Source organism: Mus musculus, chromosome 14, assembly GCF_000001635.26.
Source record: "Mus musculus strain C57BL/6J chromosome 14, GRCm38.p6 C57BL/6J".
Taxonomy (NCBI): Eukaryota; Metazoa; Chordata; class Mammalia; order Rodentia; family Muridae; genus Mus; species Mus musculus.
Window position 1 is genome coordinate 48,385,884 of NC_000080.6, and position 24,170 is coordinate 48,410,053.

At 43.9% G+C, this 24,170-nt stretch overlaps 2 pseudogenes; one reads left to right on the forward strand and one right to left on the reverse strand.

Annotated features, from left to right (window-relative positions):
• On the reverse strand, nucleotides 1,231-2,122 carry Gm18962 (predicted gene, 18962; annotated as a pseudogene).
• On the forward strand, nucleotides 22,727-23,915 carry Gm3534 (predicted pseudogene 3534; annotated as a pseudogene).

Consider the following 24,170-nt stretch of genomic DNA (forward strand, 5'->3'; position numbering starts at 1 on the left):
TTCCAAAGAAACCAGAAATTTCCACTTAACCTTTCATCTCAACAAACAAGTATGGCCTCAGATTACCATTATAGGATCTACCTGTAAGGCCATTACATGTTTGCATGATGTCTTCTAATGGCCTATATTGTCTCTCAGGGGTTGCCAGGGTTGTCATTCCACAAGCCTGCTATATATAAGAAGAGGATTTTTGTTTTGTATCTAAATGTCTGATGGATATTTCCTCCTGTTCTGGAAAAGCCTACTAGATCTCTCACATGCTAAGCACTACAATTGGGATCCCAGTAACAAAATGAGAAAACAATTCTGTGAATCATTTTAAATCTAAATCTATTCTCTGAAAAAATGACCCAGAAGAGCTAATATCATGCCACTCAGTAATTAGATATTCATGGCTTATCAAAATAAAAGTTCTATGCCAAAGGCAGGATAATTCTATTAGAAAATGAAATAATGATATTGTGCAGTTTAGAGGCTCTGAATTTATATTTAATTATACAAATTATAATTACAGGTAATGTAATTATACAATCATTTCTCATCTGATATCAAGAGGAAAAGTTCTTGATGAGTCCGTGAGACTGTTTTTTGTAAGGTTTTGTAAAAGGGACATGAAATTAATATGATACACTTAAGAAGGAAATGTAAAGATATTTTTGCAGGTCTATATCCCCATCATGCATGCACACTGAATTAGCTGCTTAGATCTCTCCCATTGCTAATATACTTGTGGTTCCTTATCTTAGCATGACCTGCTGTAATAATTAGCACCATGATTGAACAAAGACCTTAGCTCTGCCTTGCCGATCCCAGCTTTGTATATTATTCCACAGAACAACTGAAAACTAATAAGGAGCCCAGAAAGAATTTTGATTCCTTTAAACGCTTATAGGAATTTTTTTCACATTCATTACTTTTATTTAATTTTCTAGCAGATAACTTATATACTTCCATTACCCTTTCTTTTAAGTCCGTGGGGCGGTTTTGCATGATAAACTAAAGGGAAGCTTTGGTTAAAATAAAATACAATAGCAAAATCAAAACAAAGAACAAACCCCTATGGCCTTTAATGCCTGAGCTTTCATCAATTATATCCAAATAATCATGCACTATTTCCTTGCTCTCTGTCCACAGTATTTAAATGGGACCAGGGTTTCTTACCACCCTACCAACAGCAGAGCTTGCTCAGCCCAGTTCCTCATGTTGAATGAATAGTGTTGTCTCCTGTGACATTATCCAGAGGCCTTAGACTAAAGCCTCCAAGGTCTTGAAACCCCAGATTGCCTTGATACATCACGCCAATAGTGCTCAAGTTGCCACATCCTGCTTGCTACCTCCTAAGTAGACACTTGGGCGACATCATTCTGGTGCAGTCTCCAAGGTTGTGTAGTTCCTATTGTGGCGCTCTTGTCCAAGCTGTACAACTGTTACTCCTTGGGCAGGGAACGTTGGATACCGTTTGAGAAAGTCTGTCTTGAAGATAATTGTCAAGCAGTGGCCATCATCATTGTTGAAGAGCACTGTGTAAGAGTAAGGCCAGCAGGTAACAGGCTGTTCTCTGGGATAGTTGACACACTCGAGGGTGAGGGTGGGGGATGGGGGTAGGAATTTAGCTTTCAGAGCTGGGAGCTGCTTGCTTTTCTAGGCATCTGCAACAGTAGTACAGGGCAGTGTTGTGATGACAGGAGTTCCCACTGGCAGAGAATCTGAACTCATGCGCCAGGCAACTAAGGATGCTGTCAGCAAACTCTGACATCAACTAACCTATAGGTATCTTGCTGCCACAGTGTTGCCAGCTGGCCCCTCACCTGCTTCTTTAACACGGGAAGAAAACACTCTGCATTTGAAGTCACCGGAACTGAAAAGTATTGCTGGGATGCCTGCCGGTGCGTGGACCCCACCAGCTGTTTCTAGACTTCAAACGGTAAGCAGAAATGAGCCAAGCTTGATCTCTGCGGAGGACCACTTCTCAAACTGGCTGTGTGAATTAAGCGTCGTGATCACAAAGGATGGCAGCCAGGCCTTGAGGTCTGTCCCACAAATGGCTGGCCTGGATCTAAGGGACCCAGGCAACATGTGTAGTGTGGCCTTTACCTTCCTTGAGCTCATGAGCTTCTAGCCACAGCTTTCTACTCTAAGACATTTTTGAAAATCTACCCAAAACATCAAAATTTCCCCAAGGTGCACACTTCTGACCTCCTTTAAAATTACCTTTAGCAACAACAACCCTTTACAAACATGGGTGTTGGAGAGCTCTTTAAACAGTAAACTGAATTCCTAGCGCTAAATGTGTTCTATTTTGTCAAGTAGTTACTTAAGTTCCTCTTTTAAATTCCCAGACATATTTCTGGACATAGTTGCTATTTTACTTTACCTGAACATTTCTTTAAGAACGGAGCTGTTTCAGAAGACAGCCTGGTGCCTCAGAGCCATGGGTAGGCTGTTAGGATCACATATACCGGGACATTTACCTCTTGGCAAGCTTTCTCCATCCAGCCTTGAACTGTCAAGCTTCCTAGAGTCTTCCATGGTCATTGTGGAACTGAGTGGGTGTCCCACAATTTCACGGGACATCAGGAACTTCTCAACATTGTTTCCTTCATTTATTTATTTATCCCTTTGGCCAGTGACTGGGGGTCTGTTCTGTTTCTAGCCACAGGCCCCATGCTGATTGTGTGGCTGGGTTTTTTTTTGTTTTTTTGTTTTTTGTTTTTAAACATTGTTTGAAACCTTGTTTCCAGAGAGTAAGCATCCATACTCGGTAGGCCAGAAATATAGGAGGCAGAGCTGTGTCCTCTGCAGCAGTGTCTGAGCCAGACCATTCATCTTCTATAAAGAAGACTAAGAGTTTGCTAGCATAGTGCTTGGAAAATAAACTTGTTTCCTCTTGCTTGAAACAAAATCACCACAGTAGCTTGCTGGAATTGATAGACTTGTGTTCTCTTAGAGTTTCTGTAGGTCAGGGACCATTGGACCAAAAGCTGAGCCTGTAATTCTAGTGGGGACCTGAAAGTCTTGTCTCAGTGCGTTGGCTGCTTGCTTAGTGGATTCAGTTCCGGGTGGCTCTTTTTCCCCTGCCTGCTGTTGATTAGAGACCAGGTTCACAGGGCTTGGAGAAAAAGCAGTGTTTTCCCCGTTTTGCAAATGGGAAAGCAAGATCAGTGATATAAACTTCTCCTGGTCACAAAGCCACTCATGGATGGGTTGTTGTCAAAGCTGTCTGACCCCAAGGTACTCATTTGTGTGACTGTATTCTGCGACTTGTCTGTATCAGTCAGCGTTCTGACAAAAACAAAACAAAGCAAAAAACCAGAGCAATGTGATAGAAAAGGGCTTAAGTAGTGCTATGCCTGGGGCAGAGTGAGTAGGTTTGAGAGTCAGTAGGGTTAAGGAAATTAACAGAAGGAGAGAGTTCTTCCGGAGTCAGGAGTAGCAGATCTAATAGGATACAGAAGGGAAGAGACCAGAGAACACAGGAAAGGATGTGGGCAGGAAAGACCCCAGATGTAGACAAGATCTGGCCTTTCTGGAGAGAGGCTAAGATAAATAACCTTTGTCTCTTTGACTTCCAATCTCCAACTCCCTGGGAAACCAGAGGACTGAAGTGAGTGATTTGGCCTTCTTGGGTCTGCTTCAGAGCACTGAGGTACAACAAGGTGTCTATAAAGACAAGGGAAGATAACCAAGATAATCTCAAAAAAAATAGACTTTTCTGCATCACTTAGCAAACTTTTTTTTAAATTTTTCTTGTAGATTTATTTATTTTAATGCATATGACCATTGTCCCTACATGTATTGTCTGTGTACTGCTTGTGTGCCTACTACCCATAGATGTCAGAAGGGGTCAAAAGAAGAGTGTTGGACCCTCTGGAACTGGTCATCCCTGGTGCCTCTGTGTCCACACTTCCACTTACACCAGCCATGGTGGATAAAGATCCACCCCAATGGTGTCAATGTCTTAACCTCCACAGATAGCCTCATTCTGATGTGTTTGTGCCAAAACACAAACAATTGGAGTGGAGACTTAAAACCCATTCCATAGCTGCAAGCTTGGCTTACTGAACCAGTTTCTAAACCTAAATAGAATTGGTGAGTTGGAATTGGAGGAAGAAGAGGAAAGAACTAGCCTTTGCCCATTCTAAGCTATACATTGATGGGGCTGACTCTCCTTGCCGATGATCAATCTTCAAGTGCTGGTGGGTTAGGAGAGGGATATGGTAGAGAAGGACTCTCTGATAGATATGGGATTCTTATTTTATTTGCTACTTATGTATTTTGTGAACCCTACAAGGATATAGAAGAATGGGGAATTAGATTTTGTAGAACAGGAACCCTTTCGCACATAGGATGGTCCCAGCACCATTAAATTGCAGTGTTGTCTGCCTGTGGTAGTGTAAACAGAATCAAGGGCTCCAGTAGCAGCTTTCATACTCTGTACATCAACTGTGCTGTAGAACCTGGTAAAACTAAGACAGAGAGACTTGGGTTCCATCTCTAGGTTTAGTAACTCCATAGTAAGTCTGGAACAGGGTCTTATATAGTTTAAGTCACACAGATGATCCTAGTACCCAGCAACAAAGGAAAATCACTACTCAATCTCCACAGTGTTCTGGAAGCCAAGTTTACAGCAGTGAACTGAATTCCAAGAACCCACGGAAATCACAACGAAGAAGTGAAGCAATTCCCCTATACTGTGCACCCCTGCTCAAGTACTTGTATACTAAGTATTAGGCTAGTGTTTAGATCACACATGTTTTGTACCACCCACCTCTAAACTCGAGCTGACAAGTTCATATAGTATTCAACGAAACAGCAAGTCCTTTTTCTGATCATGGTAGAGACTGGCTAGCATAGGCTTATCCTGAAATTAATATGTTGAATCCAAGAGACTTTCAAGGCTGATTTTTTACCGTATGAGATTTTCCCCTTCAAAGCTGACTTCAGACACTAATCCCTATGTAAGGCAGGATCTCACCATAGTAATTTCAAATACTCTACAAACAGGGAATTCCCAGCATCGGTTTAATTTGAATGTTTGGAACCCTTGATATTCTCTCAGTCCTTTGCTTCATAAGTGCCTACAGTGTAGCAGGGCCACACGAGCAATGCTCAGAACTCCCAGCCATCATAAGGGCTATGTTGTAGCTGTGGGGAATGAGGTGGTAAGTAAGTAGCATTTGCCTGAGAGGTGACAAGTGCCGTGGCCTCAAGAAGGAGACCAATACTGCATTCAAAAGTAGATCTGGAGCTACAAAAGTACTCAGCAGGTAAAGGGGCTGCCAAGCCTGGGCATGACTTGAGTTCAATTCTCAGTAAAAGGAGAGAACTGAACCCTGTCCTCTGACTTCCACACGTATATCATGGTGTAGGCGCACCACCGCTGCCCCTCCCCCAAAATAAATGTGATTTTTCTATCAGGTTGTGTCGGAAGAGGTCTAGTTTCATGCATGCTAAACAAGAGTTCTAGCCACTGAACTACAGCTTCAGTTTAAAAACTTGTACCTTTTCTCCAATGGCTGGGCAACCCCCCGACATCATATGGTGGTGCTGAAGGGATAGAGAGGAGCCCAGATTGCTGATTCTGAAGGCAAAGCTGGGTTCTAGCCAAGTAAGTCTGACCGTTGTTCCATCTAACCCATGTCTCCCATGCAGTTCCTTTGCCAAGTCAACTCATTTCCTTTCAGAAGACAGGAGATGTATCTACATTGTGATGACTGTTTTATTTGTTTATTTATTTATTTATTGGGTTTTTTTTTTTTCTTTCCCGAGACAGGGTTTCTCTGTGTAGCCCTGGCTGTCCTGGAACTCACTCTGTAGACCAGGCTGGCCTCGAACCCAGAAATCCGCCTGCCTCTGCCTCCGAGTGCTGGGATTAAAGGCGTGCGTCACCACCACCTGGCTGTGATGATTGTTTTTAAATGGGGAGAGCGAGACTTTGTGTTTGCATTAGTGTTTCCTATCTGTTTGGAAGGAGGACAGTTATCCTGGGTCCCGTAGCCTTCCCACTGACTCCTCAAGTCTAGTGGCCTCCCTAGATTATGAATAAAGCTTGCACTGCTAAAGCAACTGCTTTCTACGAAGAGAAAACCCAAATGGACCCAGTCAGAGAGGGAAGCTCTTAGGGATTTCTCGATTGGGCAATGAAGGAGAGTGGTGGGTGTCCATTTTCTTACTTGGAGAATCGTGTTTGTTAAGGCCTCAAAAACTGTCCCAGTTTACACAACTCACTTGTGCAGCAGTAAGCCTGAATGGCATTTAGGGGCAGATAAAGCCTCTGTGTGTCACACAGCAGTGGGCTGTGCTGCCCAATCTTGTTCAGAATTACATTTAAAACCTGGAAATCAAATGATGTGTCCAGATAACTTCTGTGGTAAATCTCAAACCAGTTATATGTCAGGTTTAGCCTCTACATTTCTAAAGAGTGTGCCTTTATTTTGTCCAGACCAATGTTCAGACCTTCCTGCCAAAGATATCAAATAATGAAAAGTGAGACATACCCTCTGTGTGAGCATTAAAGGATTGGCGGCCAAGGGAGACAGTGCCTTCTCACTGAGAAAATCTTCATGTGTGACATGACTCCTCGACTTGAGTTGTCAAGGTGACGCCCTCCCTCCTGGCTTGAGTTATTTTCTAATAGCTTCAATTTGACAAACAAACAAATATAAAGCAAACAAATAAAAACACACCAACTACTCTTCAAAAGAAAAGAACTCCGAGTTAATTTTCTAAATTTCATTTCTAGACTCGTTTCCCTTAAATAGGTCTGTGCCAGCCGCTGAGTGGTATTTTCTTTTCATGTCACCTTACTTCTCAAAAATGTCTAAGCATGTCAGTGCATTAGGAAAGTAGATGACCTCTTCATGGCTCTTTCAGACAAGAAAATAGCCCAGCCTTAGAAACAAAGATGGAAAGTGTTATCTGACCTTCCTTTTAAGGGGAGGAGCCAAGGGCTTATGAGATGTCACGATGTCTTGAGCAAGCTTGAGAGACAAGAGTTGGTGGAGCCTTCCCTGATGGATGTCCCTTGCCAATAATGCTTTCCCCTGGAAGTTGTTCTGGGCCTTCCTTCCATCTCCCAGGAAGGACTCTGTTCGGCTAGGTATATGAGATCAGAGCCACATCAGACACTGCAAGATGTCTGTAACCATTCACCTGGGTCTCCTTTGGGCACTGGGACCAGGGATCAGCTTTGGTTTGAAATCAGAGGTCAGAATAAGTGTTTGATTTTCTCCTGTAGGTTTCCCCATGCGGAGTCTAATAACAGAGAGAAGAAGTGGGGAGAAGCTGGGACAGGAACATCTCCCAATCTATGGGGTTAGGGAATTAGTATTTGTAGAAATCCACTAGGCTTCATTTTATTATTGTAAAAACGGGAAGGACTCTTTTTTTCCCCAACAAAAAAGTGTTGAGTAGATCCTCTTTCTAAAAGAGTCATTTAAATATTACTGGTCACGTCACATTGTAGTTGTTTGGAAATAATTATATCCATATCACAGACAGTAAATAATGGATGTGCGTCCACTAACGTTTTATTCATGTTCTGTTTTAATATAGCAAACTTAGAAGTAATTTAATCTCCTGGTAAATTGAAGTGGTAGGGGGTTCTTCACACAGACGACTGCAAGTTATTAATTCTGGGCAGTCTTCATCTTGTACAATTAGTCACTGTTTGCAGCTGGAAATGTTTTATTAATTTTCCATAGCAGCTGATTTTCCACAGTTTTCTCAGTTTAAATTAAGCAGTAAGAGCTGCTATTTCTTCTTAAATAAATTTTCTTTCCACAAAAATACATGCCTCTGGCTATGTCAATTTTCCCATTTGATTAAAGTGCCAGCAGGCAATTAATAACTTAATGCATTTTAAAGTACTTTTGTAAAAAAGTAATTTGAATGGCCAAACTTGTATATTTGAGTTGATTGTTGCAGAAGATTCATTAGGTATTGGAAAAATCCTAGAACCTTGGAAAGGACAAATGAGGCTCAGCTACCATGTCTGGAGCCATGGTGGGGCCCTGTGTGAGGCTGACACTGACCCTTGGGTAGAGGGTGGTTGTCACTATCAACAAGGCCAGAAGATGAGAGTCAAAATATCCTTCCAAGGGTATGAAAGACCAGGAGTGAGGTCTAAGTGGCAAAGTAGTCCCGGAGAAAGCAGACATGCTTGGTGGAGAAATTGTCCAAATACTAAACGAAGTGAGCAGACATCACACGATTCCACTCACATGACTCAATGAAGCAGTAGCTACATTGGTGGAGACAGAAACATAGAACAGTGGTTCCAGAAGCCCAGAGAGCGGAGAAAGCATCTGTTGCTTAAGGGGCTCAGTTTCAATTTGGGAAGATGAAACTGCCTGAGTGGCTGGATGGAGGGATGATAGTCCCGCAACAAAAATGAGCATATTTAATGGCTCTGAACAGTGTACTCACAAAGGATTAAAACGGGAATCATGCAACGTATCTTTTATTCGATTTTTGTTTTCATGGGTTCTTTGAGATGTCATACATGGCATACAATGTATTTTGATCATTCATCCCCATAATGCCTCCTGGATTCCAACTTCATCCAACTTCAAATCTTAAAAAACAAACAAACAAACAAACAAAATCTACTGAATCCAATTAATGCTGCCATACGTGCACGAGGGTGAAGACATCCGCTGCCCCATGGTCAGCTTAGCACCCTTAAAACTGAGTAGGTGGATATGATCAAGACACATTGTTCCCATGGACAGATTTTCCAATGAATAAGTAAAAGATACAATTTAAAACAACAAGAAGGAAATCATGTGAAGAAAAATATAGAAAGCTGGCAACTCTTCACCTAGCTGTCATCAGTTGTTAGTAGCTCGCAGTGAGGGTGCTGTTCTCAGATGTGAAGCTCTGGATCCCCATGTCTCCCAGTAGAAACCAGGCACCTGTCCTAACAGGAGGGCAAGGGTTCTGATGACAGGTCGCACTGGCTGCTGAAGTGTGGATGTTCATAGATGCTAGAAGAACCAACCAGAGTGCATACAGAGAGCACGTCCTGCCACACCCATCAGCCTGGACATTTATCCCAGAGAAGCACAGTATGCTCTTCTAATTTGAAGAAGACTCAGAGGTCACAGAAATCAGCAACAAAGCGATAGTAAACAATAAAGGCAAGATGCAAGGTTCTGATCTGCAGGGCCAGGGATAATCACGCAGATGTGTGCAGACTTAGCACAGGATTGCATGCATCACTTGAGGCATTAAGCCAGTCTCAGACACACTTGAAAAAAAAAAAACCACCCAACTGTATTTGCTAAAAAGCAACCAACCAGACAACCTGAGGCTGTTGTATAGCATTCTTCTTAGAATTGAAACATTTCCTGTAGGAGGGAATAGGTGATTCTTTAGTCTGGGGAGATAAAGGAAAGGTCACACTTCTGATAGGCAAAAACCTGAACAATTTCTTGAGGGCTTCTCCCCATCAATAAAAGAAGACAATTGTTAGGGATGGAAACTCTGAGCAGCTAAACTGCAGAGAGAGATGCAGACTGTGGAGCTGCCTGCAGAGCTGTGCAGTGAGCTCAGGGTGCAGCGTTTGGTAGTTTCCATCTGTGTTGGGGTGAGTTTCTCCGGGATGGAGCTGCTAGGTCCCTGAGAACAGGCCACTGGGATTGCCTGTATATTAACAGGGTTAGGGTTAGGGGTCCTGAGTTAGATGCCCAACAACCCACTCTGGAAAACTATACTCCAAGAAACATTATATAAGCCAGTCTCTTGCTCAGTTCCCTGATGCTTGTTGCCCAAGCAGGGGCAGTCATCCTCTTGTGCCTTTCTCAATACATCTTTTGTGTGAGGTTTGTCGTACAGGCTCCCAACTGCCAAGACACCTTTCCCCTCAGAGCTGCAATACCTCAATGAGGCATAGCAGCAGGCAGCTAGAGTGGGAATCTGAGAGATCCATTCTTCAACGACAAACAGAATCAGAGAAAGTGAACTAGAAGCAGAGTAAGGCTGTCAACTCTCAAGGCCTGTCCCCAGGGACAGACTGCCTCTGGCAAGGCTACAACGCCTTCTCTAACAGTACCACCAATTAGGGACCAAATGCTCAAATACCCAAGCCTATGGGGAACATTGAAAAAATTATACAATATATTTTAATCATGCTTTCCCTCCTCCCAATGCCCAAATCCTTCCTTCCTATCCACCCAACTTTACCCGCCCCCCCCCGTGCGTGTGTGTGTGTGTGTGTGTGTGTGTGTGTGTGTGTCTGTCCATCTGTCTGTCTCCCTTTCTTGCTCTCTACCTCTTTTAAAAAGACAAAACCAAAACAACAAGCAGAACTCAAACACCCACACACATGCTCCACAAAAACAAAAAAACAAAAAAACTAAAGATCAAAATAAACAAGCAAAAGACCAAAGACAAAACATGCCCAAAGTGAAACGAGGCAGTGTCTACAGACACCATTGAGTTTATTTATATTAGTCAGCTGCAGCTGAAGTTGGGACCTGCCCTGAAGTGGGCTTGATATACCCAGTGAGACTCTACTAGAAAACAAAACAAAACAAGGACAGATTTTCCTTTGCCAGCAGCGATCTGTTGGAAAAGCTTCTTGGTTAAAGGGGAACCGACGTCCACTCTGCTCCTCGCTGGTGATACCTCATCTGACTTAGACCTGTGTGAGCCATGTGTGTTGCTGCCACGGTCTCTGTAAGTTCACATGTGTGTCTGTGCTCTTCTATCTGGGAGACTCTTTCTCACAGTCATCCATCACTTCTAGCTCATACAGTCTGTCTTCTTCCTCTTCTGTAAAGGTTCCTGAGGCTTGAGAAGAGGGCTTTGAGGAAAACATCAGACGTAAGCTCCCAGCTTCTGCTCCAGCAGTATGTCTGCCACTGCCATGCTTCCTTCTGTGATGGTAATCAACTTCGATGCCCGCTGGAACTGAAAGCCTTAAATTAAATGCTTTCTTTTATAAGTTGTCTTGGCCATGGTATCTCTTCACATTAATAAAAAAGTAACTAAGATAAGAACTGGCTATTCCAAAGTTTCTCACTCTCTGCACATTGGTCCGTTGTGGGCCTCTGTGTTAGTTCCCATCTACTGGAAGAAGAAGGTTCTCTGATGAGTAGGGTTAAGACATATTTTATTGCTTTGTCCCTTGAGCATAATAATAGTATTAGGTTATCTTCCTAGGCTCATAACCTACCAAGTCTTAAAGTTCTTGGCTACTTTAGCAGTGCTAACTATGGGTTCTATTTCATGGAGCAGGTCTTAAATCAATGCAGAAAGTTCTTGGTTACTCCCATGACATTTGTGCCAGTAATACACCCATGTATCTTTCAGGCAGGTTACTATTGTAGGTCTCAGGGTTTATAGCTGGGAGATATGGTGACTATCTTCTTCTTCCAGTAGCATGTAAAATATCTTCCAGCACCTTAAACACAGGAGTCGATAGGGATGAGCCTCTAGTTAGGCACCAGTTTTACTTCTCCGTGTTTGGTGACATATGTGAGTATTGTCTTCAGTAGTAGGGCTTTGCCATCAGGTTATGGAGAGCAACCAATAGCCCCACACATAGCCTGTGAGATTTCTAAATTCAAGCCATCAGGTCCTGTTTCAGAAACACAGCGGAAGGAAAGAATTGACCCCTGAAAAGTTGTCCTCTCACCTCCATATGGATGCAAATCATAGACATGCAAGTAAGCAAATAAAATAAATTCAAGTCTTCTTTGAAACGAGAAGAGAAGCATCGACCAGCGCCAGAGGCCATTGTGTTGAGTGAAGTGAGTGGAGCACAGAGAAGCAAATCCTGTATGTTCTACTTGTGGGAAATAGAGATACGGCAATGGCTGAGCTGTAGAAAAAATGTGGCTACCACTGCTTGGGGAGCATGGAGGGAGGGGCAGCTGGTGGGCACAGAGTGCCGCAGAGCAGAGGAATCCCTCTACTGCTCCATAGCACAATAGGACAGTGAAGGGCGCAAGTCATGCAAGTCTATGTCAAAAGAGTTAGTGAAGGGGCTGGGGCTCTCCTTCACGTCCCAGCATATGTGTAAAGTATGTTCATGTAAATAAATAAGGAAACATGCCATAGTATTGCCTACAGTGTAAATGATATCTAGCTTAAAATGACCTGCATCAAACCCATACCCTATTGGAGCTGTAGAACTGTCTTAGTCAGGGTTTCTATTCCTGCACAAACATCATGACCAAGAAGCAAATTGGGGAGGAAAGGGTTTATTCAGCTTACACTTCCATACTGCTGTTGATCACCAAAGGATGCAGGACTGGAACTCAAGCAGGTCAGAAAGCAGGAGCTGATGCAGAAGCCATAGAGGGATGTTCTTTACTGGCTTGCCCAGCCTGCTCTCTTATAGAACCAAGACTACCAGCCCAGAGATGGCCCCACCTACAAGGGGCCTTTTCCCCTTGATCACTAATTGAGAAAATGCCCCACAGCTGGATCTCATGGAGGCATTTCCTCAACTGAAGCTCCTTTCTCTGTGATAGCTCCAGCTGTGTCAAGTTGACACAAAACTAGCCAGTACAAGAACATATTGCCTGAGAGTACAAGGCTGAAAGAGTTCAGCGTCAGGACCTGTACCCTGCACCCACTTCCTTTGCCTCTTGAATGAATCTGTGAAGAATGTACCCAGGCCTCTTTAGGCCATGCTATTTTAATTATTATATAAACTATGAAATGTGAGCTTAACAAAGACGGTGTGGCTGTTCCTAGGAAAATTTAGTCAAATACCTTAATCAGGTTTGATAAACACGATCCTTAAAATGAGCCGGGGTTAGGGGAAAACGAGAGCTTGAGGGTAGGAAGAGGATCGGGAAAGTAAAGCTTAGAGCACTTTACAGGCATGTGTAAGTTTTTACTCCACCCCAAAGAAACTGACCTAGAAATCACGGATGGGGTGCAACCTTGGGCTGTGGTAACTAGAAGTTTCTGGAATGTCCTTAACAGCTGTAAGGTTCTGGCTCACTGCACTGCGTATAATAATCTTCAAGCTTTCAAGCATCCAAGAGGAATAACTGGTCCTATTCTCACGGAGCTGGTCCATCAGTGAGACTGCTCAGATGCCATATTGAGAAGTATCCAATGTTACATCTGCTCTGGGTGAACTGAAGTCCAGAACAAGTGACATCTTCCAGAGTTCCACATATCCACCAAGACTAAGCCAAGAAAATAGTCACACACATTATAAACCAAACATTTCAACTCTGCCTAACCTAAACCCATGCCAGTGTCTCCCGTGTTCCAGTCCTAAGCTGCCCTTTGCCTTGTGGAGCAGTGGGCCAGCTTCATGGGCCCTGCCAACTTGGTGTAGGACTCTCCACTGAATAATATGCTCAAGCTCTGAATCGTCTTTCTGAAGAAATACCAGCCACTGACACAGCTCTGTTGAATGTCTTTTAAGGAGTCCATGCTTGGAGGCTGGCCAGCTTCCATTATCCTCTGCCTGAAGAACAAGGCCAAATGTTTTCAAACAATGATCACTGAATGATACCTTGTAAGTGATGGGCTGAAGAGAGTGTTGCCATACTTCCTTAGTACTGAGCCAGCACAGCATCCTGACAGCCTCTAATGTGCACACTGCATCATGTTCCAAGCCCAGGAGAGAAAGAGGTGGGCACGTTCATTCTACATGTAAGTCTTTCAAGTGTACATAGCAGTTGGGGGCTGTGAGCCACTAACTCAAGGAACAATGCCAGCTGTGTCATAGAAGAAGGAAAAGGAGGAGGGGGGAGGGGAGGGGAGGGGGAGGAGACTCTTAGTCAGGGTTCGTATTCCTGCACAAAACATCATGACCAAGAAGCAAGTTGGGGAGGAAAGGGTTTATTCAGCTTACACTTCCATGTTGCTTTTCATCACTAAAGGAAGTCAGGACTGGAACTCACACAGGGCAGGAGCCTAGAGGCAGGAGCTGATGCAGAAGCCATGGAGGAATGCTGCTTACTGGTTTTCTTCCCCTTATAGAACCCGGGACTACCAGCCCAGGGATGGTAAACCCATAATGGGCCCACCCACCCAAGAGAAAGAAGAAGAAAGAAAGAAGAGGAGGAGGAGGAGGAGGAAGAAGAAGAAGAAGAGAGGAAGTAATAAAGTAATAGGATTAATACCAACGCTACGCTTTAAAAACCAGAAGGTCAGGTCAGCACTTGCCATGTTTTCTACCAAGTTGCTAGATAAGGAACAGATGGTCTCCCATCACCCACCAATACCAAGAAAAAAAATAATAGAAATCATTCTTCATTTAGAAACTTTGGAAATCATTATAAACAAAATGTAGCCTATGAGAGAATGGCCATTCCGTTCCAGATGCTTGACCGTTTTTATGAGCTGATTATCTTATCTCTTTCTTTCTTCCTCCATCCCTGCTTTTTCTTTCCATCCTTTCATTTCTAAACCATCAAAATGTGAATGTATCAGAGTTAAATGCATGACTCCTGACAGAGGCAAACCTCCAAGTTCTGGTCCTTGGGTTGCTGGCACAGCAGATGTGCTATGGGTTGCAGGAAGCCACTGTCTGCTGAGGTCTCTAACACTGCACCTCACATCCTGCCATCAGCCATGGCCTCTGGCCCTGCCCTACTCTCTGCTGAGGCTACTTTGAGTTTTCTGCTGTGTTGTACCTGTCAACCTCCCCTAAGCAACTCTGCACTGATTGCTGAAGAAACTGTCAATATCTAAGTCTTGTTATTATTACTCTATTGCTTGGAAATGCTCAGCATAGGATGACGTTGCTGGAAAGTTAAATGGAAAGGTGAGTTAACAGGCTCTCGGCTATATAATGGCTTTTTCTCTTGCCTGAGGGAAAAAGCATTCTAAGCAATAATTTTAAATCCTTTTCTCTGAGTACCTGAGAGCAATGAAAGAAGTAGGCAAAAACTGAGCTCCGTGGAGAGCACTGAGCAATTATCATTGAAAATTATTTCAGCTTAAGTAGGAAGAAAAATTTATTTTATAAAATCATATGAGGAAGATTCTGCACGGTCAGTTTGTTTCCCTGTGGCACAGTTGAAGAGGTAAGCAAAATGATGAATTCCGCACATTTCTACTCACTGAATAGACTTGACTGACCTGTGGACTCCCTGGGGTTGAGGACGAGTCATGGCTCCGTATAGATTGACAAATGGCCTTAAATTATTTTTAATGATCCTAAAACACAATGAAAACATCCAATATTGCAAGAAAAATGGCCATCACCTCCCCCTCCTCCACTGCCATACAATGAGTATTTCCAATATTTGGAGAGGCCATCTAGAGCACGGTGGTTAAGAACTTGAATCCCGGAGTCCGACCTACCCAGGGTGAATCACTGCTCTGTTCCTTTCAGGTGTGCGTCCTTGATTGAGTCAACAAGGTTCTCTGTGCCTTGTTTCCTTGTCTACAACACAGGACAGTGTTGGGGTTGCCATTGCGAGTGCTCCAAATGGGCCCTCGCACATGGGATCACAGGATACAGCTCTCTGTTTGATCCAGCTCCCCTTGTTCCTTGGTGCTTGGCTGTATCTTTGAGACTGTGAAATCTGGAGGAACTACATTCATCCATTCCCCAGATGCAGCTGTCCTTGAAGTGGGATGCTTCTTATGGGAAATTTTATACATTTCTGCTCATCTCATCTGCCCTGCCTGTTGGTGGACAGGAGTTGTTTCTTCCTCAAGAACTCCATCCTAGGCCAACCCTTGGCAAAGGTATTGCTAATCGTAAGATGTCAGACTTACCTGATCCAGGGACCATGAAGAGACATGGATAGCCATGGACCATGAAGAGACACTTTGGTTAAATGGATGTCAACAAGTTCAAGGAATGCACTGTCTGGGTTTGGGGGGAAAGGGGTCAGGAGGCTTTATGCAGAAGGTGACATTATTATCACTGAATGATAAAGAGATAGTATAGTAAAACACATAGACAAAAAAAAAATGACAGAGAAGTGACAAGGACCTCCTCTGTGCTTAAGAAGACTGGGTGTGAGCCTGAGAAGTGGTGCCCAGGCTAAGCCAGTTCTGCTGACAGCCAGTCTGGTACCATGTGACTCAGCTCTGCACTCTGGTTCCTCAGCGCCTTCTTACATATGCTGTCAAGGCATGGCCAAGGAATTTGTGTGACTCTTCCTTCTTTCTCTTCTCTCTGGACACCATTGCAAGTAAGATCCCCAGTCCACCTGAATCAAAATCATGTGGGGGGATATACTTATTCCCATATAGGTCCACTAACTCCAGTGTACTGGATTGGATGTGAGAAATGTTTGTTTTGAATTAGGATCATGTCTGGGTTAGAAACACCCACAACTGAAACCATATTCCCCAGGCAATTGTGATGTATACACCAATAGTAGATTCACTGACATTATAAGTGCTTGATAAAAATCTATCAAATGGAAGAGTGTATGCATGCTGTCTTAGTTAGGGTTTCCATTGCTATGAGGAGGCCCCATGACCAAGGCACTCTTATAAAGGCAAACATTTAATTGGGGTTGGCTTATAACTATGAAGTCCCTGTTAAATCGCCTCCAGATAAGTATGTAGGCAAGATTAGCTGGCCCACAAGCTTCCAAGTATCTGCCTGTCTCACCTCCCATCTCACCATTGCTGGCATGACAGATACACCCCACCATGCCCAGCTTTTTAATGTGGGTTCTAGGGAATCCAAACTTAGGTATTCGTGTTTGAAAGACAAGCATTTTATTAACCCAACCATTGTCCAGGTCCATGTTTTTGTTTATTGAGACAGGGTTTCACTGTACAGCCCAGGCTAGCCTCCAACTCAGATTTCTTCCTGTCTCTACAAACGTGTACCACTAAGACTTGCCGCAGCTTCGTCATAGAGTTAAAACGGAGAATCAGACAGGCAAAAGATTTGCCCAGAGTCACACAGCTTGTACAGAGCAGAGCCAGTCACAAGCGGGAACTGTGTCTCTCAGACTTCTCAGGAAGCAATCACTGGAACCCTTCAGTCTTTCACATGGCTCTTTTAAACGAGTGTCCCAGCCGGGTGGTGGTAGTACACGCCTTTAATCCCAGCACTTGGGAGGCAGAGGCAGGCGGATTTCTGAGTTCAAGGCCAGCCTGGTCTACAAAGTGAGTTCCAGGACAGCCAGGGCTACACAGAGAAACCCTGTCTCGAAAAAAAACACAAACAAACAAACAAACAAAACAAACAACAAGTGTCCCAGAGCAGAGGCTTGAGGTCATTTGAATGACAAACGCAGTGTCTCACCCCACACCCCAACACACACAAACCTGGGTTTAAAGCCCCATTCATCTGTTTCCAGTGGTGGGAGCTGCTAATGGCTCTGCCTTTCCCAGTTGAAGCAGAGAAGGAAAACATTTGCAGTCTGAGGAGTCCCTCCCACTGTTCGTAGATCAAACACAAACAGAACTGTGGGAGCCTAGGCCATCTCTCACTGAGAGAATCAATATCGATGAAACAGACAAAATCCCAAAATCTCACAATAACAAAAACAAAGATATCCAAGTCATAAAATCTGCTAGAGTCACAAAGACAGCACAACTCCAATCTCAGCTGGCTCAAAGAAAGTGTCCATTAACAAGGGATTAACACAAGGGAAATACACAACCAGTCAATGGGAAATGAAAACATTTCACACAGCCTGGTCCATTTGAGCCCGCCCTAGGAGTGAGGATGGGGCTCTGACTACAGAAAGGGTCTCAGAAACCACCAGTCATGATTCAGCTTAAAGGGACACACCGTGGGCCTGAAACTTTGGAAACTTCAGTGGAGCAGATGAGAGACAGTCCTGACCGGAGGCCTCTTTTAATCCGGTCCTTGTGCTTTTCAGAAGGCTGTTTCCTTCCAGGAGCAGTCACACAGGCTCACTACAGGGGCTTTTGAAGTGTGGAGTTTACTCCAAGTCCGTGCATGCCAAAGCTTTGGGGGTGATGGAACGGCAACAAATCCTGGGAGAATAAATTAAAAATAAAGTGGAATGCAGACATCCTAGGCTATCACAAAATATGTAAAATAGCATCTTTCATGCTCCATAAAATGACACTGTAGAGGGATGGAGAAAGGGCTCACCAGGTAAGAATGTATTCCCCTTTTCCAGAACACTCAAGTTTGATTCCTAGCACCCACACTGGGCCGTTCGCAACAGTCCAGAATTCCAGCTCCAGGGGTCCCAACACAGTATAGACGTGTACATACTTACACACAGATACACACATACACACAACTAAAACTAATTTTAATAAGAGAAGGCATGATGGTGCAATGATCAAATTATCCAATGATTCAACTATTGTATCCTCTCAAATTTATGTTGAAGTATATCTATCAGGGCAACAGCGTGAAGATGTAGAGCCCTTGGAAAGGGAATGAACCATGAGGGCTTTGCTCTGGTAAGTTAGGGTCATTCTCCTTCAAAGACACTTGGGAACTGGCGAGATGGCTCAGCAAGTAAAGGCTCTTGGTACCAAGACTGCCAACCTGAGCTTGGTCCCTGGGTCCCATGGGTCCCATGGGTCCCATGTGATGGACGAAGAGAACTAGACCCTTTAAAGTTGACATCTGACCTCTACACATGTGCTGTGGCATGTACAGATCCCTCTCCAAATAAACAGATAGGTAGGTAGGTAGGTAGGTAGGAAGATAGATGATAGATAGATAGATAGATAGATAGATAGATAGATAGATAGATAGATAGATATGGATAGATGGTAGATAGATGATACATAGATAGATGATAGACAGCTAGGTAGATGATAGATAGATAGATAGATAGATAGATAGATAGATAGATAGATAGATAGACAGACAGACAGATGGTAGAAAGATAGAAAATAGATAGACAGACAGATAGGTAGATGATAGATGATAGATGTATAGACAGATAACATATGATAGACAGATAGACAGGTAGATGGTAGATTGATACATATAGATAGATGATAGGCAGAAGAGAGAGAGAGAGAGAGAGAGAGAGAGAGAGAGAGAGAGAGAGAGAGAGAGAGAGAGAGAAAGTACTTAAATGAGCAAAACACTCCAGAAAGCTGCCTCCATTTCCCATACTTCTGCAGTGTGTGGGTGAGGAATAGTCACCATCTTAGAGACGGAGTATAAGCCCTTAACATTCCCTAAATCCCAGGCCCTAAAATAATGAGAAATACATTTATTTTTTCTTTTCTTTCTTTCTTTCTTTCTTTCTTTCTTTCTTTCTTTCTTTCTTTCTTTCTTTCTTTCTTTCTTTCTTTCTTTCTTTCTTTCCTTCCTTCCTTCCTTTTCTCTGAGAAATGGTTTCTCTGTGTAGCCTTGGTGTCCTGGAACTCACTCTGTAAACCAGGTCACTCTGTGACCTTGAACTCAGAGCCGCCTGCCTCTGCCTCCCAAGTGATGGAATTAAAGACATGTGCCACCATTGCCAGGTAGCAAATACATTTCTATGACTTATATGTTATCTGGCCTAAGGTATCTTAGAATAGCCTTATGAACAGATAGAAGATGGACAGAGTGGGCATTTTTCATCTTAAAAATATCTGCCTAGACAAGATTATAAGCAAATACCAAACTGAATAGAGCAGCCCTGTAGACAGAAAGTACTATTATATATATATATAATATATATATGCATGTGTTTTTCTTAGTAACCTCTGGAGTTCAAATACATATATGCTTTATCTATGGTAAAATTCAAATGTGAATATAAGGGTTAACATTTATAAAAAGAGAAAATTCTGTTTTTCCAAATTTGTCCTACATGAGGTTGTAACAATATGCATTTGATGAGTACAGACGTAATCTGATACATGGAGTGCGCTTTGAAACAGTGTGCTTGCTAATCATTGTGGTTCTGGATCTTAAAACTGGCCCCATGAGCATGCAACCTGGGGGCCTGAACTGTGCCTGGCATCTGGAGTCTCTCTCACAGATACCCATTCCAAAGAACAGAAAAGAACAGAATTGACTCAATTGTGTTGAACAACAAAAACAACAAAAGTTTTGACCCTTGGAAGAGAAAACAACCGGCAGCGGCTCACAGCTTTAGGACCATGCTTCTCTGTACGTGGAGACATCGTCAAATATCTCCTATGCTTTGAGGCAGAGCACTGAAAACGGAGACTATCCTCAAAGTATGATTATCGGCAAGTGTCTCACAGCATGGTTTCTGTCACCACCCTGGGAGGAAGGCATGTTTTAATGGCTTCCCTGGCTATGGAAGCTATACCCCATTAGCTCTTGGCTTCAGAACTGCTTGTCCCCATAGCCTCACGATGGCACAGGTACATATTCAGGCTTGCATACTTACGAGTCTCCCTCCTTTCTGACTACCAAAATCTCCCTGAGTTCATACACTGCTAGCATCTCACGTTTCCTAAGGAAAGCATGGGCTTTTAGCGCAGAATCGAAGCTCCTAAGTTTGCACTACAGGCAGAGGATTGGTCCCAGATGAGGCTGGGCTGGCGTGGGGGCATAAAACAACTGCCAACGCTAATGGAGAAAAAGAGCCAAGGATAATCTGGAGATCGTCTTTTATGCGTTTAGCTTGGAAGAAGTCTTTTCTTGCAAGGTCTTCAAGCCTTTTAAGATCACCACTTAGCAAGCGGTCATAAGGCTCAGGGTCTCTGCTCCGAGAGATTCGTGTAGTGTCCCGGAATCACTTGCCGGCTGAGGGTTGTAAGGTATTTGCTCTCACAAAAGGCTATCTGAGCTTCTCCATCAGGTGGGATTTCAACACAGTGCCTAGGTTCACAAATCTCCCGTGGCAACCACGTGACAGTCATGGGACATATGTATGTAAGGGCCTCAGGAGTTACTGGGCACTTATAGCCTGAGCAAGGTTTTAGGGTCAGAACCCCTACAATCCAGTCCCATGGTGGAAGGCCTGCTCCAGCTACTGTTCTCAGAAGAGAAGACTGATTCATGCCTTTTCTGCAAACAGGAAGTCTCGAGACACAACGCAGCCAATGAGATGCTGAGTTGGATTCTGGGAAATTTTGGGTTAAGGCTGGCAATTTGGTCTGGAAGGCTCCTATGGTCCACTGTCCTTCTCTTTTTCCAATTGAGCTGTGGCAGCTCACAGAAAGGATGAATCCAAAGACAAAAGCCACCTCATCACAAAAGCAGAGTAGATAAATGCAAGGAGTTTGGGTTCCTGAGGTCTTTGATCCAATAAGGCAAGTTCAGACTGCCTCTTCCAGGTCTTGTAGATTGAGCCAAATAAGCCCAACTTGTTATCAGTGGTTCAGCGCTGTAGTTTTAACTGCCAAATTTACTTCTGAATGAGAAGCCAGTGATGGATGTGAGCTTCATATTCCTAGTCTACAAAATGGGTGTCTAATCTCGACCAACTCCCAGGCTTTGATGTAAAGACCAGTTGGTGCAGACATAAGGCTTGGCGCTTGGTAATAGCTGGAACGATTGTTGTCAAGTGTCTTCTAGTATCTTTTAATGTGGGAGATCTTGAAGGAACAGCAGCACAGGATAGCACTGTCTTCCGAAAATTTCTACTTTATAAAGATCTTTGCCTGTGTCTATCTTCAGGCAGGAAATTCCCTGCTTCCACTAACCTGTGTTGGTTATTTCTAACACTTGAAGCAAGCCGTTGCTCTGTTTTTGTTAAACCAAATCTCTTGCCTACATCTATTTCACTCTGAGCATCCGCCATACCAGCTTCTAATAGAGCATGTCAATAAACTCAGAGAATCAGTCTATATATTCAAGCTTTGTCCCCAGAACAATGGGCTCCACCATCTACATTTTTACTCTTAATTATTCGATTCTGAATACACAGAAGAATTATAATCCTGATTAATTTTATGTGATGTGCAATTGCCCTTTGATTCTGTGGACTACGCAATTAGCTGCTGTTCCTTTTTTAACCTATAGTTGAAGTCTCAAGGGAAAGCAATGTATATGGACTGAAAAATATATTCTTTGTAAGAATTTAGAGCCTCCGCTGCCATGAACAGTACAAGACCTTGGAGGGCACCAGCTCAGGTCCCCTTCCTACTTGTTTGTAACCCAAAGAAAATGTGGCTTCTTCACACAATGGAATTGTATTCAGCCATAAAAGAATGGAATTCTAGCTGCTAGTGGCAGCATACACTTGTCATCCCAGCACTTGAGACAGAGAGTCTGGAATGTCAGAAGTTCAAGGTTATGCACAGCTACAGGGTGAGTTCAAGGCCATTCTGGGTTACCTGAGACCCTAGCCAAAAAAAACCCCCAAAAACCAAACAAACAAAAATCCCCAAAACTGAAAGAAAAGAAATACTGACACTTACAGTATCCTAGATGAAGCTGGGGTTATTGTGCTAAGTGAGCAGGCCAGAAATAAACTGATAAGCATCATGTTTTCAATCACACCTGAGTACTAAATCCTAAAGACCGAGTAATGCTTATCTGAGCCTGGTAAGGAGGGGGGGGGCAGAGAAGACGGCTACTGTGTTGAAAATTACAGTTAGCTGGGAGGAATAAGCCCTATTGTGCTATAGCACAGTGAAGTTGGTGGTTTATTATATATGTAAAATAACTAGAGGAGAGGCTGGAGAGATGGCTCAGCAGTTAAGAACTCTTGCTGCTCTTGCAGAAGACTTGGCCTCACTTCCCGAGCATCCATGTGACAACTCACAACTATCTGTAGCTCCTGCTACACATCCAGACACACACATGGGTACACATACCTTCACGCAGGCAAACATACACATACCATAAATAAAGAAATCTAAATCAAGTCTCTGCTCCTCCCTGTTCCAGAGACAGCCGCATCTTCTTGTGAAGTGCCAGCCTCGTCCGTAGACAAAATGGTGAAGGTCGTGTGAACGGATTTGGCCGCATTGGGCGCCTGGTCACCAGGGCTGCCATCTGCAGTGGCAAAGTGGAGATTGTTGCCATCAACGACCCCTTCATTGACCTCAACTACATGGTCTACTTGTTCCAGTATGACTCCACCCACGGCAAATTCAACGGCACAGTCAAGGCCGAGAATGGGAAGCTTGTCATCAACGGGAAGCCCATCACCATCTTCCAGGAGCGAGACCCCACTAACATCAAATGGGGTGAGGCCGGTGCTGAGTATGTCGTGGAGTCTACTGGTGTCTTCACCACCATGGAGAAGGCCGGGGCCCACTTGAAGGGTGGAGCCAAAAGGGTCATCATCTCCGCCCCTTCTGCCGATGCCCCCATGTTTGTAATGGGTGTGAACCACGAGAAATATGACAATTCACTCAAGATTGTCAGCAATGCATCCTGCACCACCAACTGCTTAGCCCCCCTGGCCAAGGTCATCCATGACAACTTTGGCATTGTGGAAGGGCTCATGACCACGGTCCATGCCATCACTGCCACCCAGAAGACTGTGGATGGCCCCTCTGGAAAGCTGTGGCGTGATGGTCGTGGGGCTGCCCAGAACATTATCCCTGAATCCACTGGTGCTGCCAAGGCTGTGGGCAAGGTCATCCCAGAGCTGAACGGGAAGCTCACTGGCATGGCCTTCCGTGTTCCTACCCCCAATGTGTCCGTCATGGATCTGATGTGCCGCCTGGAGAAACCTGCCAAGTATGATGACATCAAGAAGGTGGTGAAGCAGGCATCTGAGGGCCCACTGAAGGGCATCTTGGGCTACACTGAGGACCAGGTTGTCTCCTGCGACTTCAACAGCAACTCCCACTCTTCCACCTTCGATGCCGGGGCTGGCATTGCTCTCAATGACAACTTTGTCAAGCTCATTTCCTGGTATGACAATGAATACGGCTACAGCAACAGGGTGGTGGACCTCATGGCCTCCAAGGAGTAAGAAACCCTGGACCACCCACCCCAGCAAGGACACTGAGCAAGAGAGAGGCCCTATCCCAACTCGGCCCCCAACACTGAGCATCTCCCTCACAATTTCCATCCCAGACCCCCATAATAACAGGAGGGACCTAGGGAGCCCTCCCTACTCTCTTGAATACCATCAATAAAGTTCGCTGCACCCCAAAAAAAAAGAGAAAGAAATCTAAATCAAGACACAATACAAAACAAAAAACTAGAAGAAAGAATTAGAATGTTCTCAGCACCAATGTGATAGGAATGCTAATTTGGCTCCCTCCTCATATACATGCACAATTACCACCAACTGAAAAAGGAACGTTGTCGAGGAGAGATCTGGGGCCACATAATATCAGAGAAACTCTCTTCTCTGAAGTTCTGTTAAGTAAACGTACCAGTAAATGAAATCTAAGTTTCAGCC